Source organism: Gavialis gangeticus, unplaced genomic scaffold, assembly GCF_001723915.1.
Source record: "Gavialis gangeticus isolate Ggan-Ray unplaced genomic scaffold, GavGan_comp1, whole genome shotgun sequence".
In the NCBI taxonomy this organism is placed as follows: Eukaryota; Metazoa; Chordata; order Crocodylia; family Gavialidae; genus Gavialis; species Gavialis gangeticus.
Window position 1 is genome coordinate 158,090,610 of NW_017729025.1, and position 10,303 is coordinate 158,100,912.

Sequence of the window (10,303 nt, forward strand, 5' to 3'; positions counted from 1 at the left end):
AGAAATGTCCCACACTGGGTTCACCACGTCCCCTTGGTGGTGGGCTCCAAGTAGAAAGAAAACAAAACAGAAAATATCTGGGGCACTTGGCTTGCTTCCTGTGCAGGTCTGCAGCTTTCCTTCCCTCGGGGCTCCCTCCTGAGTCCTCTTGCTGCAGTCTGAGCTGTGAGCCTTGCGCCTCTCCAGGAATGTGCTGTCTCTTGTGGTTGCCACAAGCCAACTTCCCTCTCTCTTCTGGAGGCTGGCACTTATACAGGGTGCTTGGGTCATCTGTCCCTCTGCTTCTGCCTCTTAGATCATCTGGCACTGCCTGCACATGGACCCAGTGGCTATCTTGTTACAGGCTTCCCTGCATGTGAGTCTGATTTGAACAACACAAAGAAGGCGCAAGCAAAAGAAAGGGGGAAACAAGGCTGGGGTTGGTGAAATCATAGGAGGAGGAAACCAGGGAAAGGGTGAACTGGCAGCCAAAAAGTGAGGGAGAAGAAAGGGGGGAAGGGGTCACACACCCTTAGGTCCTCTTTCCTTTCTAGTATTAGTGTACAGGCCCTGTTATAGTACCTATAGAAAAATAACTTCAACTATACATCTATAATGCTGGGTTCTGATCTAGCTGTTATCACTCAGGAAAGAGACCTTGGAGTCATTGTAGACTGGGGTGGGCAAAGTCTGGCCCACAGGCCAGATCTGGCCCACCAAATAATTGTATCTGGCCCATAGGTGGGCGACTATGAATTCATGGGATCTGGCCTGTGGGCAGCTGGTGGCTCTGGCTGCCACATGGTGCTGGCAGGGCAGGGCTGTTTTTGCTGTGCTGGACAGGTGGGTGGGACTGTCTGCCCAGTGCTGACACGGTGGTGTGCTACAGTTCTGGGAGGCATGATCAGATGGTGTGGGGATCAGGCGGGTGAAAGAGAGAGAGAGAGAGAAGTGTGGCCTTTGAGAGGACACCAAAACTCATTAAGTGGCCCTCCAGCCAAAATATTTGCCCACCCTTGTAGATATTTCTCTAAAAACATCAACTCAGTGTGCAGCCATGAGCAAAAAAGCCAATAAAAATGTGGGCATTATTAAGAATGGAATTGAAAACAAAATGGTACTATCATACCATTATACAAATTCATGGTGCACTGCATCTTGAATACTGTGTGTAGGTCTGGTCCCCACATCTCAAAAAGGATGTAGTAGACTTAGAAAAAGTACAGAGAAGGGCAACCAAAATGATGAGGGATATCAAGTGGTTACTATATTAGGAGAGACAAAAAGGCTAAAACTTTTCAGTTTGGAAAGGAGATGGCTGAAAGGAGATATAAAAGAGGTCTATAAAATCGTGGTGAGTGTAGATCAAGTGAACAGGGAGCTAACAAGTCCCAACATACTAGAACTAGGGGGAACCCACTGAAATTAGCAGAAGACAAGTTTAAAAGTAACAACAAAAGTACTTTTTAAATGCAATACGTAGTTAACTTGTGGAATGTATTACCACAGGAGGGGGTGGAGGCAGATAGCACACCAAGGTTCACAAAGGGACTAGACCAGAGGTGGGCAATTATTTCATGTGGCGGGCCACTTACCCAGTTTTGGCAAGCTGTCGAGAGCCACATGGGTTGTGCTGCCTCTTGACAGGTGCCTTGCCCCTGGGTCACCATCTTCTGACTGGAAGTCCTGCTCCCTAATCCCTGACCTTTGCCATCAGAAGTCCCTCCCCTTGCCCCTGGAAATAGTTCTTTCAGCAAGGGGTTTTGCCATCTCAGAACCAGAAAAAGACCAAATTATATACCAAAAAGAAAACATCTAAAACATTCATTAATTTGATTTCAAAAAATATTTTTGTCCTGGTTTACATGTGTTTGTGTAGTGTACACAGAGATGATTATATATAATAGTTTAAAATGAACTCTCACTCTTGTATATTGTAGGGGTTTGGGGGGTACAGGTTTGTGGGGGGCTGAGGGTGTGTGGGTGTGTGGGGTGTGGGGGAGGGTGTGTCTGGTGGGGTGGATAGGTGTAGGGGGTGTGGGAGCATGTGGGAGTGTGTGTGGATATATGGGGTGTGGCTGGGTATGGGTTTTGTAGGGTGTGCTTGTGTGACTCGCTCTATGAACACACACACACTCCCTCCCCCCCACCCCCACACACAGAGTCCCTCCTCATACACACACACACACCTACTGGTGGGCCCCGTGCTCCCCCAGTCTGGGGATGTAGCCAGAAGCCAGGTGGTGCTGGAGCAGTGTGGGGGCAGGAAGGCAGGGAAATGGTTGGGGTTGGGGCGGGGATGGGCTGCTCTGTCCTGCCAGCTCCCCCTGGATCCTACTGCCCCTGGCTCCTGTTATCTTTGACAGGCAGCCAGGAGCAGATAAATAATTTCTACATTTTTTAGGTGTCCCACAGGCCAGATAGAATGGCCTGGCAAGCTGGATTTGGCCCAAGGGCTGTATTTTGCCCAGCCCTGTAATAGATGGTAGATCTATTAATAGCTGTTTAACAGAATGGTTGGAGATGTTTCGTCTGACATCTCTAAACCAACAATGGTAGATGTCGTGGAGATTAATGAATAGGGGACAGATGACTTTAGATCAATCCGATTCAGTGCTCTCCCTGTATAGAATCCACTTCTGCTACTGCTGGAGACAAGATACTGAGCTAAATGGACAATTGGTCTGACCCATTATAGCACTACTTATGTATTTATGTCCTCTAAATTATTGTGCATAAGCCTCTGAGCAATACTTATCTTTCAGCCATGCACAATGTTAGCACTGCTATTTGCCAACACTTTAGGTTGTTCGTTCAGAAATGAGTCATTGACTGTAAGCGTGAAGCTGGTCAAGTAGGTGCTGAAATACAGTAGCATCCCTACATCTTTATAGGGCACGGCTACTACTGTCAGTCACATTCACAATATAAAGGAAAACTTGAGAATTGTCTTGATTCTCTGAGTCACGGACTCTCCAGTAAAAAGAGAACACTAGCTGTGCTTGTGAGCTAACTGGTTTTCTTCTTCATCTTGCTGACTGTGCTTAGTAACTTCTGTATTTATGTATCTTCAATGTAGTCCAATCCCACAGGCCTAAACTCAGGTTTAAATCAGCATAGATCCATGGAATTTTGTCTATTTACTGTTGCTGTAAATTTAGATCCAAGACTTAAAACCAGTACTGCTTTCACATGTTTGTAAGCCAAAATGATCAGTAAGGTTTGCTTAAGTAAGTACTTACTCAGCCTTTGTATGCTACTGTCTCTGGGTTTGATCCTAAGCCTGTTGAAGTCAATGACAGTCTTTCCTTTGACTGGTGGATTTTGAGTCAAGCTTGCATACAGGATCACAGGAAAGTAGGGCTGTGCAAGGCTTTGGACAGAGCTTCGGATCCAGAGAAACTTTGGACGCTTCGGGGATCAAAGCAGCACATCTGGGTCAAAGTGCTGCCTCATTCGGCTTCCCAAAGCGGTTCGCAGCCACCTCGGAGATACAGCCATAGGATATAATGGGGAAACAATAAAATATCTATAACTTTGTTGTTTTTTGTCCGATTTGGATTAAATTTCCCGGGGTGGTAGACTATGCAGACAGCATGAAGTCTACCAAGTTTCAAGAAGATCAGTGCAGGGGTTTGGGGACTGACTGTGTCTGTCTTGGGGCAGTTGATTGTCTGTATTGATTCTGTCCTCTCCTTAGCCTGGTTTTGTAGGTGCTAATTGATGGCTAGGTCTTGTGTATTGAGCTGGTTCCTGAGTGAATCATGATTGATTGGTAACTGGTAACACAGCAGCTTAGCAGCCAGGCCTGCAGTAGTGTCTCCCCGCCCCCAAGATAGACACAGTCGGTCCCACAAGCACCCATGGCACGAGTTTTGCCTGTCAGCAGCTAGGGGTGCAGGGCCCCAGAACCCCCCTGCACCGAACTCCTCGACAGCTGGCAGGCTTCGTGGCCGCAGCAGGGGCCACCATCCCTGCAGCTGTCACCCTGCTGCACCTTAACACATGCAGTGTCACCCATGGCACGAGTTTTGCTTGTCTGCAGCTTGAGGGGCAGTTCCCCCCAAACCCCTGCACTGATCTTCTTGAAACTTGGCAGGCTTTGTGGCCTCAGCATAGGCTACCAGCCCTGCAATTTTCACCCCATATGTTGTAATGCCTAGACACGACTTGAGTTTTGCTTTCAAGAATTTGGGGTACAGTTCCTCCAAACCCCTACACCAATCTTCTTGAAACTTGGCAAGTTTTATGCTCTCAGCAGAGGCTACCATCTCTGCATGTTTCATCCAAATTGGACAAAAAACAACAAAGTTATAGATATTTCATTGACTCTCCCATTGTACCCTACGGCCGGATCTCTGAGGCAGAAACTTTGGCCAGATCAAGGTGGAAACCCGGTTCGGAGCTCTGGATTGGATCGCGGCCATCCGAAGCAGCTGGATCCAAAGCTGGATCATATCGCTGCCAACTCGCACAGGCCTAGAGGAAAGTAGGGTTGGAAGGGTCCTCGTGAAGTCATAGATGACAGGGTCAGAAGGGACCTCAACAGATCATCAAGTCCAACCCCCTGCCTAGGCAGGAAAGAGCGCTGGGGTCAGATGTTCCCAGCCAGATGCCTATCCAGCTTTGTCTTAAAGACTCCCAAAGTAGGGGAGAGCACCACCTCCCTTGGAAGCCCCTTTCAAATTGTGGCCACTCTTACTATAAAGAAAATGCAGGAAGTTAGTACCTGACCAGGGACTTGAATCCTGGACCCTCAGATTAAAAGTCTGATGCTCTACCAACTGAACTATCCAGGCTCATGTAAGCTTATCCTCTAGCACCCTACTCAAGGCAGGATTGCCCTTGACTAAACTTCCACAACCAAGTGTCTGTCTAACCTGCTCTTGACAATTGTGGGGATTGAGGTAGCCTGTTGCAATGCTTGACTCCTAGAGTCAAGCATGCCCCTAGGAGTTGCTGCGAATGAAAGCAAACTGCTTGCACTTCCTGGGGCCCTGCAATGGGCCCATCATCACGATGGGGAGCTCTACTACTCACCAGGGGGAAACAGAGCTGTGCCACTCATCAGGAGGAGACAGCTGTCTTCTGTCCAGGGCTGGGAGTTGCTCCCTGGCCCAGGGGGGCTGCCTGCTGCCAGGGTGGGAACAATGTCCTCCTGCCCCAGTAGCAGGGAGCTTCTAGCCCCAGCTCCCTGATTAGGGCAGAGTACTTGGAAATAGCTGCAGGGGTGGGGCAGGTCCCAGCCCCCTGCCCTAATGTGCCAGTGGGGCAGTTAGTAGGAAGGCCTCAATCTCCCACCTGCCCCTGATTGCAGGGTTGGGGCTGGAGAGCCTGTTCCCTGCTCAGCTCTGCAACTGCAGATGTGGGTGGGGTAGAGGCTGCAGAGCTCGTTCCCTGCTCTGCTCCATGATCATGGAGCTGGGTGGGGAACTGGCTCCCCGACCCCCACCAGCAGGGAGTTCCCAGCACCAGCTCCACAACAACAAACAACAAGGAAGGTTTAGGTGCGATATTAGGAGAAACTTTCTTACCATGAGGGTGGTTAACCACAGGAAAAGATTACAAAGAGTCTGTAAAATCTCCATCCTTGGAAGGTTTTAAGAGGAGATTAGACACTTGACTGGGATGGGTCAGCCAGGAATGATTTTGCCTTGAGCAGAAAGCTGGATTAGATGACCTCCTGAGGGCCCTTCCTGCCCTGCTTTTCCATTCATATTTAAAACAAACTTCCCAACAGAAAACAGATGGTCTCCGCACTCCATCTTGACAGTCACAAGGCACATAACACCCTCAATGTCACCTTCTGTGGAGAAAAAGGGCACCACAACCCAACTCCTACCTACCTGGGGGTGACCCTTGACCACTCCCTAACCTACCATTGTCACCTCTGAAAGACTGCCGTGAAAACAAAGGCATGAGTGAACATCATCCAAAAGCTCACCAGCACAAGCTGGGGTGCAAAAGCTGCCATCCTCTGCAATTCTGCCATAGCCCTAGTCTTCTCAACAGCTGAGTACTGTGCACCTGTCTGGGCCTCAAGTCAACATCCCAAACTCATCGACACACAACTCTACTCAGTAATGAGGTCTATCTCTGAAACTTTGATACCAACCACAATGCAGTGGCTACCCGTACTTTCAAACCTTACTCCTTTCTCTGTTCCATGGGATGCAGCAACATACAGAGAAATAATGCATACCAATAGTAATCCTGACCTTCCCATCCACAGAGACCTTCAAGATCTCCCAACTCATCACATGATTTCACAAAAACTTTTTTGGCCACAAAGCCAGCACCTCACACTGAAGAATTTTGGAGGAAACAAACACCTTGCCTCCAACCCAACAGTGCAATAGCTGGGCTTCAACCTTCCACAGGGCATGTGGGCAACCCTTAATAGTATACGCATTGGACATGGCCAGTGTGGCCACCTGATGTACAAGTGGTGCCTAAAAACTTTGCCTGGCTGTGACTGTGGAAACCCTGACCAAACCATGGAGCACATAATAACATCCTGCCCCAGATACAAGTCTGAAGGCAACATCCTGGAGTTACACTCACTTTCCAGCAAGGCATTGGTCTGGTTGGGGAACTTGGAATTAAAAATGTGACAATAGCTCTTGCTCCTAAAGCCATACGAAAGAAAGAAAGAAAAGATTCTCTGACCATTTATTCTCCTTTTTTATTTAAGGTCCCAAGACCTGCCTGTATTGCATCTAAGTGTCTTGTGGTCACAAAGCTCCCTGATGTTTCCTCCCTCAACCTGCGCCAGTTGGATGCTCAGCTGGAAACCGTGTCATAATGTCAGAGCTGTGGCCACACTAGATAGCATATGTGCTTCGCTGCAATATATTTCCTGTGTTGTAGGAACTCAGCTGTAGTTAAACGTCATAGAAAATTAGAAAATTAGGATTAGCAGGAACCCTAGGACATCATCTAGTCCAATCCCCAAGATCTTCAGTTGATATAAAATCATATAGATCTACTGAAGCCAATAGAGCTCTGCCAGTTTATGCTATCTGGGGTTGGACCCTTATTTCTTGATTGGGGACTAGCCTCTTGACTCTTGTTGCCCTTCTCAGCATTATTCAAAGATTTTTCATTAATATGTTATGGCTGTCTCTTTTCTTGCCTCAGAGAATCACAAACATATCAGGCCAGGAGGAACAAGAGGAGCATGTGTCATGAACAACTTATAAATGTGCATACTAATTATTATACTGTCAGCTGGAAGTCTCTGGAGTAGGCTGTATGCTCCACATAGATAGGGAGCGGCCACACACTTTCAGTCTGAGCAAGCATTACAAACATGAAGTGTCCATGAGACAGAGTCCATTTGTACAGCTGGCCATACTGCGGTGAAACCATCTCCCAAAAGGCTCCGTTCCTTGATGTATACAACAACACATGATAATATTTAGCCTCCATATAATGCTTTACATTTTGATATCTCTGTGCAATCATTAACTAACCCACCTTCCTAACCTTGCTGTGAGGTGTGTAAATACTATTATCTCTGTATCTTGGACTTAATCAAGGTGGGGAGACAATGGATCATGTTCTCAGAAAGTGTTGTCCTCAAGTGCACCCAGCACACAGTACAGCTGCTTCTGCTTGCACACACCTATAAGTAAATAAATGCATAAATGAGGCAGTGAAGCATTTCTGTGATTACCTCCTGCTGCCACTCTCAAAGTCTCCCCCTCCCCCATATTTGAGAGTGGTGGCAGGGGCAGCACCAGGGCAGCTTCATTCCCTCCTTTCCAAGGTTGGCACCTGTAATAGGAAGTAATCATTAGGGCTGTGCGAAGCTTCGGTCCCCGATTTGATTTGGTGGAGATTTGGCCCAATTCGGTGGCCGAATCTCCAAACCTGAATCGAATCAGAGGCCCCTTTAATCTCTCTGAATCGAATCAGAAAGATTCAGCGATTTGGATATAGACACAGCTTTAAATGTTTTTCGACATACTTCTAGGTACCAGGTGGCTCGTGAGTGCTGTGATGCTGGGGCACGTGGAGTGTCCCACAGAAGCACGGGGGGCTCCTCAGCGCGCTCAGTGGTGAATCCGGAAGTGGGCCAGAAGCATTTCCGGTCCACTTCTGGGTCTGCTGGGGAGTGCATTGCCCCCCCGTGCCACCCTGGCTTGGTGACTGGTGCCTCCTGGATCTGGGAGGACACCTGGGGTCCCCCCCTGGCCAATCGCTGAGCCAGAAGGCTGCAGGTGGTGGTGGGGGGGCGGTGTGCGTCCCCTGGTGGACCCGGAAGTGGACTGGAAGTACTTCTGTTCCATTTCTGGGTTCACCACCAAGCACATGGAGGGTCCCCCCGCACTCCTGCGGGACACTCCATGCGCCCCACCATTGCAGTGATCACAAGCCGCGCATGCTACCTCAAGGTTTGTAGAAAAAACATTTAAAGCTGTGTCTATGGCCAAATTGCTGATTCTCTGAATCAGCATCAAATCTTCATGTTTGGATTCAGCTGAATGAAATCAGGGACAGTGATCTAAATCAACTAATCAAATCACTGTCCCTGATTCAGGCTGAATCCAAATCCGAAACGAATAGGGGCTGCTTCACACACCCCTAGTAATCATGTAGGGCATGACTGAGAGTGGTGCTCTCTGGGAGAGAAACAGGATAGACATGTTCAATGAGTCATTAGCAGAGGCCTAGGGTTTGGATTCAGGGCCACCCTGCTCCCACAGCTGGGCTCAAGTCCCTTTTCCCAGTGCTTCCTAGCGCTATCATCATTAAAAAATCTGCAGGCCAGTTAACACCAATTCTTTAAGACCAGTGATATTCTCATTTGCACCCATACAACCTGCTTGTCTTCACATTGTGCCCTCAAAGATAATCTGCATGGTGTCATTATTAGTTAAGGGGTTTATACATGTGGAGTGCAGCAAGCAACTGTCCTGATGATGCACAAACAGAAACTAAACCAAATCTCAACTGTGTTGGCCTTGCAGGACTAACAGGACCAAAAAGTACTAACAACTATAATCAGTAGGTATGAATGCAATGTACATGGGGAACAGATCCAGCAGTTATGATAATGTCTTTTCTGACCACAAGTGGTTTTGAACGTTAAGGTGTGTGGTTAATCATTTCATAATACACACACAAAGCAGAATCTTAATGCTTCTCTGCCTGGCTGGAAAATCAATATCCACTATCTGCCTGTGCCCTTTGCTCACCTTTACCGCACCCCAGATAATTCAAAAGGAAAAGAGAGGCAAACAAGGACATTTCTACATGCTTTTTTCCTCCCTTTTGCTTTCTTCCTGTGCAGTTAAATTTTACCCTACATGCTCAGCTCTTACCTCTGGGGATTCAAGTTTGAAATCCTACTTTGTCCTCTTCAGGTTCCATGCCTGTCTCAGACATTTCCTGCTGGTACCTTCTGTACATGCTCTGAAACACTTTCTATCAGAGATCTTTGTGGTTTAGTTTAGAGATATTTATTCATTTTCACTTTCTATTCTAAGCTATTACTCAATGTTATGGTTAGGCAGAAACTCTGGTCTGCAGTCCTGTTAGATGACAGACTGTAACTCTGCAGGATACCATTACATCTGTAGTTATTAGTAAGGGTAACATCTGTAAACTTAGTCTGGAATAGAGTCCTGAGTAACTGTTCACCCCAGCTGTTCTCTTCTTACTCAAATCAGGTTCTGGTCCAGGAGACCTTGGGGCAGTGTAATAATAGGTATTTTTTTCCTTTTCCAGAGTTCAGTTTAGGACACTGGGAAAACATGTGACCATGCTATGATTGGGAGAACTCCAGTCGGTTCCTTTTTTAATTCTTTCCCTTTCTCTACAGGATGAAATTATGTTGACTCCCTGGAGAGAATTTCCTATACAAGAATTTGATGTCTTGGTCCCAGTAAGTTACATTCATTCTGTCCAGTGGTGGAGAATTCAAAGTGTGATCACCACAGCCCTGTGTGACATCAAAATGCAGAACCAGGCTCTGATCCAGTTTCATAGATTTTATAGATTTTAGGGTCAGAAGGAACCTATGAGATCATTGAGTCTGATCCGCTGCCCTGTGCAGGAAAGGGTGCTGGGGTCAGATGACCCCAGCTAGATGTTTGTCCAATCGCCTCTTAAATACCTCCAAGGAAGGGAACAGCACCACCTCCCTTGGAAGCATATTCCATATTTTGGAAACCCTCACTGTAAATAATTTTTTCCTGATGTCCAGTCTAAATTTGCTATCCTTCAGTTTGTGGCAATTATTTCTAGTTACCCTGATAGGCATCCTGGTAAACAGAATATTCCCTATTTCCTGCTGTTGTTCCCCCCCCCCCCCAAA

The 10,303-nt window shown here is 47.3% G+C and overlaps 1 non-coding gene across 1 annotated transcript; it reads right to left on the reverse strand.

The window, feature by feature from the left end:
• Positions 1 to 4,705: 4,705 nt before the first annotated feature.
• On the reverse strand, positions 4,706 to 4,778 carry TRNAK-UUU. The gene has a single exon. It is a non-coding gene; the product is annotated as a tRNA-Lys (tRNA).
• Between the last annotated feature and the right edge of the window lie 5,525 nt (positions 4,779 to 10,303).